The following is an 8,283-nucleotide window of genomic DNA, read 5'->3' as shown; positions in this document are numbered from 1 at the left end:
ACCACGGGCTTGCCCTTGGATGGATTTTCCAATACTTTACCACTCCTGGTTGTAATAGCCAAACATGATCCATCTTTCCTTGGATTTTGGATAGTGTCACTCGGTAAAGTGCCAGCTTTTCTTTGATTGAATGTCGCTGATAGTTGACTCATTTGTTTTTCCAGCTGTTTTATTAAAGTGGAATGCGAGTCAACCAATTGATTTATTGAGGACAAATCATTTTTTACCTCAGTTACTCCCGTGTTGGTTACCTCTACTCCTTTCAACAGCTTAGCCATCATGTCCTTCATGGACATCTTCCCAGAGCTAGGTGCAGCAGCTTCACGATTTCTAGGAGGGACATACAAACCACTCCTGTGATTCTTATTCTTCCAATTCCCTTGGTCTCGGTCTTTGTATCCAGATTTTTCATAATAGTTCCGACCTTGGTTTCCTTGGACATTGCCTCGGAAACCCCTCTGATTATTCAAGTAATTTGCATCCTCCTCAGAATCGAAGTCATCTCTTCCCTGTGATACAACAGCCTTGACCTTTCCTGTCTTTCCTGATAATAAATGCTTGGTAAGAAGGTCCATTTGCATTTTCATGTGAGCCATATCCTGGTCACATTCCACTTCTCTTCACTTCTGTTCTGCCATCATGCCACTAGATACAGTAAAGCTTGCTACCTCAGAATACCTGGTATGCCAAGCTCTACTCTGCTTTGTCATACCATCCAGCATATCACATGCCTTAATAAAAGTAAGGTCCATGAATGAACCACCCGCAGCATTATCTACCACTGGCTTAGTCACCGAGTTTAAAGCCCTATATAATATTTCCATCAAGTGGACATTGGTCATCTGATGATTTGGGCACCACATAAGCTTCTTATTTAACCTCTCCCATGTCTCGTGGAGAGCTTCAATTGGAAGCTATCTGAAATTGCTTATCTCATCTCTTAATTGTGCTCTCTTGGACGGCGGAAAGAATCTTTCTAGGAAAGCTTATTTTAGTTGCCTCCAATTAGTAATAGAGTCAGGAGTTAGCCCGTTTAACTATAAAGTTGCCTCTCTAGATAGAGACAATGGAAATAAGCGCAGCCGGATCGCATTCTGTCCAACCCCTAGATTGTCAAACGATTTGCATGTTGAGATAAAATTAATCAGATGCATATTTGGATCGTTGCTTGCAAGTCCACCAAATAACCCTTTGAGTTGCAATTGTTGGATCATGGTGCTAGTAATATTGAACTTGGCTCCGGGTACCAAAGGCGGAGAAATAATAGCCCCTGTGGCACCAGCCCCATCCAAGTCGTCATCATCATCAAAAGCAACTTGCATAGCTCGGCGTTTGGGTCTCATCCTAGCTTGACTATCTCAATTGACATTCTTGTTCACTGGTGCAGCCACATCATCTGCACGCCTTGAATATAATAACTCATCATCACCCAGGTCCTCATCATCAAGATTTGGTACCCGACCTGGGTTATCAGAATTCTGTTGATTTACTTATGCAGCTGCCAATGAAACTAATCTAGCATGCTCCTATTGAGTATTTATTCTATCAAGGTCTCGTTGCGTATACATTCTGCCAATGAGATGTGGTTCAGGATTTATAGGTAATAATGGCTGACCAGATCTCCGTGTATTTGGCATGCAATCCACTAAACCTGAACCAAACAAAAACAACAAATAAAAAGTAAAATTTGAGAATCTTTGACCAAAGGGTCTATTAACTATCACAAACTTAGTTGACAATCGTATTCCCCGGCAACAGCGCCAAAATTTGATACGCCCAAATTACAACTCTCGTTAGAAAGTGTAAGCGGTCGCTGTCAAATATAGAACCCAGTTGGGTTGGGTGTCAAATCCCACAGGGAATACTATGATTACTAAGTACTGCGATTATTATTAGACTGTTGGTTGAAGGTTCCAAGATAAGGGGGTTTTCGGTTTAGGTGCACAATAATATTATTAGTGTAACGATGAGATGATACGTGTAATAATATTTGGTCACAGAGAATGACAACTTAGGGTTATGTCCACCTTGTAGCTTCTACTTCTCTATTAACTATGGGTAATACGGATTTTATACATGCATGCACTTATAGAGAGACGTATTCTAATTCTAAATCCAAGTGTTTTTCAACCATCAAGGATTTATTCACCTTAGTTCTCTCGAATCCAAAGTGTACAACAAATTGTACGAACTCTCCAAGACGTTAATCCTGCTAGGGCATTAACGTGTAAAATAGAGGTTGGAAACCCTATTTTCTTGTCACACTCTCTTTTCCAAACAGTAAATTTTCTATCAAACAAGTTATTGCTATAATGGCGCATTCCCTATGTTTGCAACCATGAGAATTCAATCAAAATGAATAGAGTAATGATATAAGTGGATTAACACATCATAAATTCAAAAACCCATAGCAATAGAGAGTATACTACAAGGTTTCCATAACCCTAACAGATAAACTTAGCTACTCATGAATAAAACAGAAATCAACATAAAAATATTCATCATACCAAAACTTAGAACGATCTTGGTGATGAAGATGACTAGCGAAATTAAGAGAGAAACACGTTTCTCTCTCTCTGTCCTCAAGCTAAGCCGCTTTTTCTTGTTTTCAAAATAATACAAAATGTCAATGATGAACTAAAAATTCAGCAATCATGCTTTTAATAACATCCTTCTCTAATAAATTGCTACTGCATCCTTAACTATTTAAAAATATTGAGTTTTCCCGGGAAAAAGTTCCCATGCGTCACATTCAGTCCAAGAGCTGCTTTCTTTTTTATGTGAAGTTTTCCTTTGCTGTCCACAGGTCCCAAAAGTGTTGTAATCTTCCTCATTAGTACCTGAAAAGCATACTAATCACATAGGTCAGCTCACATAACTAAAAATAGACTAAAAGTGCCAGAATTATGCATTTTATCCTCAAAACTTAGCTAAAACATGGACAAGTTATGGTGCTTAGATGTATAAATATGCCCAACATCATGTGTATGGACTACTGTAAAATAAACTCGTGGACCAAGAAAGACCATTTCTCCATACCCTTTATGGATCAAATGTTAGATAGACTAGCCAGTCAGGGTTGGTATTGCTTCCTTGATGGTTACTCGGGGTACAATCTAATTTTCATCGTCCTAAAAGACCAAGAAAAGACCACCTTCACTTATCCCTATGGAAAATTTGCATTCAAGCGCATGCCCTTTAGGTCATGCAATGCACCGGCCATATTTCAACAATGCATGTTGTCCATTTTTATGGATATAGTAAAGGATACAATGGAGGTCTTCATAGATGACTTTTTTATGGTTAGCGATTCATTTGATTCTTTCCATTCTCACTTAAGTAAAGTTCTTGAACAATGTGTGGAGTCTATTCTTGTTATGAATTGGGGAAAATGTCACCTCATGGTCAAGGAAGGCATTGTTATAGGCCACAAAATTTTGGGAAAAGGAATCCAAATGGATCAAGCAAAAGTTGAGGTAATTGCTAAGTTACCCCACTGATCTCTGTGAAGTGTGTTGAAGTTTTATAGTCCATGTTGGGTTCTATCAGTGTTTTATTAAAGATTGCTCAAAGATTGCTCATCCTTTGTGCAAACTTCTTAAAAAAGAGGCAAAATTTGAATTTGATGATGATTGTGTAAAAGCTATTAATTGTCTCAAGGAACTCCTTGTGTCGGCCCCTATCATAGTAGCCCCGAATTGGTCATCACTCTTTGAATTAATATGTGATGCAAGTGGTGTTTCTCAAGGCAGAGTATTGTGCCAAAGGAAAGAGAATTTGTTCCACCCGATTTACTATGCAAGCAAGACATTGAATGATGCTCAACATAATTAAACAGTTACAGAACAAGAGTTGTTTACGTTGGTGGATTCTTTCAAAAGGTTTTAGGCCTATTTTTTATGTACAAAAATGATTGTCACATGGACCACGCCACTCTTAGATATCTCATAGAAAAGAAAGAGGCAAAACCTCGGTTGATTTGGTGGATATTGCTTTTACAAGAGTTTGATTTTGAAGTAAAGGATCGCAAGGGGTATGAAAATCAAGTAGCCATCCACCTTTCCCGCCTTGAATCTAATCATGAAAAGTTGGGTGATATTGATATTGACGTCACATTCCCAGATGAGCTAGTCATGTCACTTTCGGGAAACGTTGCACCGTGGTATGTGGATTATACTAACTATAGTGTAAGCGGTGGGTTTCCCGAAGAACTTAATTAGTATCATAAGAAGTGGTTCCTATTTGATGTGAAAAAGTATTTTTCAGATTAACCATTATTATTTAGGCAGTATGTGGATGGTGTGATTCATTGATGTGTCATGGAGGTGGAAATAAGAGATATTCTTAAGGCTTGTCACTCCTCTCTATTTGGTGGTCATCGTTGTGGGATTCAAACAGCCTCTAAGGTTCTTAAAAGTGGATATTATTGGTTTACCCTTCATAGATATGCTTATGAATTGGTCAAAACATGCCCTCAATGTAAAATGTAAGGTGGTGTTTTTAGGAGGCATTAGATGCCTCTTAGGCCCAATCTCGCGGTTGAACTATTCGATATGTGGGGGATCGACTTCATTAGTCCCTTTACGAGATTATATGGCAATAAATATATCTTGGTTAATGTCGATTATGTCTCAAAGTGAGTGGAGTCCATTTCTTAACTAAACAACGAAAGTAAGAGTGTCACTGTTTCTTAAAAAAGTAAATTTTTACAAGGTTCGGGACTCCAAGGGTAATTATTAGTGATGACGGCTCTTATTTTTCTAATTGGGTCTTTAAATTTTTTCTTGATAAGTTTGGGGTGAAGCATAAGGTTTCTAATCATTATCATTCCCAAAGGAGTGGCCAAGTTGAAGTTTTAAATGGTGAAATCAACTCCATCCTTGAGAAAATCATGAATGTTGGTTGTACGAATTGGGAAAGACAACTCAATGATACTCTTTGGGCATATAGAATGGCCTATAAAACTCCCATTGGTATGTCCCCTTACTAATTGGTGTTTGGGAAGGCTTGATACTTACCCATTGAGTTAGAGGATAAGGCTTTATAGACTATGAAGAAGTTGAATACAGATTGGGGGAATGCTTCAAAATAGAGGGTGAATCAAATTATGAGTTGGAAAAGTTTTGACTCAGGGCATACCAGAGCTCCGTGTTGTACTAAGAGAAGATGAAGAGGTGGCACGATGCCAAAATCTTAAATCGAGAGTTTCATGTGGCTGATGATGTCCTTCTCTTCAATTGAAGAACTATCATATGGGTGGACCTAGAGAAATCATAGTTTACTCGTATAGCTTCAAAGATCTAAAATGATGAGTATATAATATCGTGCCACGACTAACTATGGCATTTCTTGGGAGGCAACATTTTTTATTCATGTTTTACTTTAGTTTTAGTTATTTTAGGTAATAAATTTAGGTGCGAGAAGGTTGGCTCGAAGGCTCAAAACTAAGCTCTAAACCAAGAACTTTGTGAAAAAAATCATGTACCAGGTTATTCGAAACCTGTGCTGAACCTGCTTGAGTAGGCCAACCGTATGTACTAAGCATTTGGGACCCAAGTGGCTTATATTTAGAACAAAATCATAGTAACTACACTACCTTGACCTGTGCTGGACATGTTGCAGCAGTACAGACATAGGCCAGGCATATCATGAACACATGAGGCTCAATTTTAGGCAATAAAACTGAAGGTAAACTACTTGGACCAGCGCTGAACTTACTGTAGCAATCCAGTCGCAGGTCAGTCATATGTTGGATGAAAGTCAGGTTGTTACATACTATCCCAATCTATGTTGGAACTGCTTAAGCAATCCAGCCACAGGTATAAAGCAGATGGGATGCAGGTTGAGTCAAAGAATATTGAAACTTCATAATGGGGTAGATTTTGTTGGGCTGACTCGACCTGGTCAGAAAAAATCTCTTTAAATACTAAGAAAGGCACCAAAAGCAGTCAACACTTCAGCATTTTTAATTACAGTTCACTTCTAAATGGTCCTTTCTCTCAACTCTAACATTTCTCTTTCTTTAACAAAAATTGAATTATCAAGAATTGAGACAATTCATTTGGACTTGTGGTTCATTGCTCTCTCTTAAAGCAAGTTAAAGGTATGCTCTTTCTTATTTTCACTTTTGAATTTTCTTACGAATGGACATAATGCCTCATATCTCACGATGATTTGTCATTTAAATTTGGTTTTTGTGAGCTTATTGGGATGATTTATAGTTTTTAGAATGACTATGGTGGCATAGGTGCCTTGTTTTACTTGTTTGATTAATGATACTCTCTTAAATGAAACTAGTGCACCATGTGTTTGACAAAATGTCCATTCATCCTTTCTTACTTTATTTGTGTGGTGGATGGCTCAAATAGTATAGTATGAACACTTGAATATGTTTGGAGATGATTTGATGAGATGGTCTTGCTCTTTTGTGCTTCTATTCTCTTTCTCTAAGTTCTTAGTTAGCATGCCCACCATATGTTTGTTGAAATAACAATAAGAGAGGAATGCCTTGTATGCTTGAAATGGTCAATGTGATTTTCCTTAGGGCATAATGTGGTCCTTTTATTTTCATCATTTTGAATCCAATTGAAACTAAAAATGAAATATTCGGTAGTCATTGGTTGAGGGAGTTTGTTGAGAAATATGGCATCCATGGTTTTTGTTGGTCACTTATGCCCAACCAGGAGACATGAATGCTTTCCTTGACCTATGATAGATTGGATGACATCATTCTTAAGGCTATTGGTCATTCTTGCTTCCATTGGAGGTTATGGATGTCCTATGAACTAGTTTTATGGAATGTGAGTAATGTGAGACAATTTAGCACTCAAATAATTAAGTGTTGCAATGGATGAATCCCATAGGTTCTAATGATGAAGTTACCTTGCATCCATCAAAAAATTTCTTTTATTATCTTTTATTTTCCTTCTTAACATACAAAACATCAAAAAAAAACATATTTTACCTTTTATCTTTTGTTTTGGTTTTGTTTTGTTTCATTCTAATAGGTATGTCTCCAAGGAAGAACTTCCCCACAAGAATCTAGGAAGGGTAATCCCTTAAATAAAGGCAAAGCCAAAGCTATCTCTATACACCCTTCATAGCAGACTCGATGAGAGGATCCCTGTCTGATGAGGTTCCTATTAAGAGAGTGTGATCATTCACTGATAGAGATTCGATCACTTTGTGCACTATAGGGAGTTTTAACCCTCCTCTACTCTCTTTTACATTCACATTAGGGATAATGTAATGTCTTTAGTGGGGATGAGGTATTTTTATGATTAGTTTGATGGTCGGTACCTACTATTTAACTTTATGGCATTCGGTTAGATCAATTGTGTAGACATACTCTATGTTATCACTTTGATGTTTATGTGTACACGTTACATTTTTTCATGTTTGCTTACTTTATCCCTTGTGGGGCTTGTTTTGATTTTTTACTGTTATTGATATTGCTTTGGATGGGCCATTGTTGGGCAATTTAAAAATGATATCAAATATTGTCTTTTTGTTATTGAATTTGTGTCATGCGTTTAATATAAATATGGTATCCGATTGTGAGCATTGCTCATGTTGCCTTTTGTATATACGTGTCTAATAAACTCCAAGGGTTTTCTTTGAAACTCAGTTCTTTCCTAAGGAGTAAATTTTATTTTCTCTTTCTTTTGATCATTTATTTTAGTTCTAGTTTAGTTTATTTGTCGAACTGAGTGACAATTCACTCATGTGGGATGATGAGGTGACATCCTTAGGTGAATTATCTAGTAATTTTAGTTAACAAAGGAGAAGCAAAAATTCAAAAATACTATCAAAATGGCATTTGAAAGAAATGGAATGATTTTGAGGAAAACAAAAAATATAGTTTTCTTTTTGAAAAAAATCAAGGATGTTTTTGAGCTTTCTTTTTAATGAGACCATTAAACTCTATTTTTTGGCTCTTTGTTTACAAGGATGCCCGGAGTAACTTATGAAGCTCAAATTGGTTGGGAGACTAACTTTTACCTTATGAGTACGACGCCATGTGTGGTGAGATTTTTGAATAATTCATGTAAATATATGTAATCTAGAACTTGCCCCGAGTGTATTTAAAGAAAAATTATAGGCAAGCTTGATTTGGAGGATGGCCCAAGGCCCTTTTGACCCATCATATAGCGAAATTTTCACCTTAACATTGTTCCTTAGTTAACCTATTTGAACCTTTTTCTCCATCTTTCTTTCTTATTGTAATGATAACCATGCTAAAACACCTAAACCCTTTTAAAAATCTCTCTTCTGGCACTTGAC

At 37.1% G+C, this 8,283-nt stretch overlaps 1 pseudogene; it reads left to right on the top strand.

The window, feature by feature from the left end:
* The first annotated feature begins 3,272 nt into the window (after window positions 1-3,272).
* The window catches only part of LOC124896171, a 45,600-nt pseudogene continuing 40,589 nt past the window's right edge, over window positions 3,273-8,283 (top strand).

This window comes from Capsicum annuum, chromosome 2 (assembly GCF_002878395.1).
Source record: "Capsicum annuum cultivar UCD-10X-F1 chromosome 2, UCD10Xv1.1, whole genome shotgun sequence".
NCBI classification, from domain to species: Eukaryota; Viridiplantae; Streptophyta; class Magnoliopsida; order Solanales; family Solanaceae; genus Capsicum; species Capsicum annuum.
This window is presented reverse-complemented; position numbering and strand designations above follow the sequence as displayed.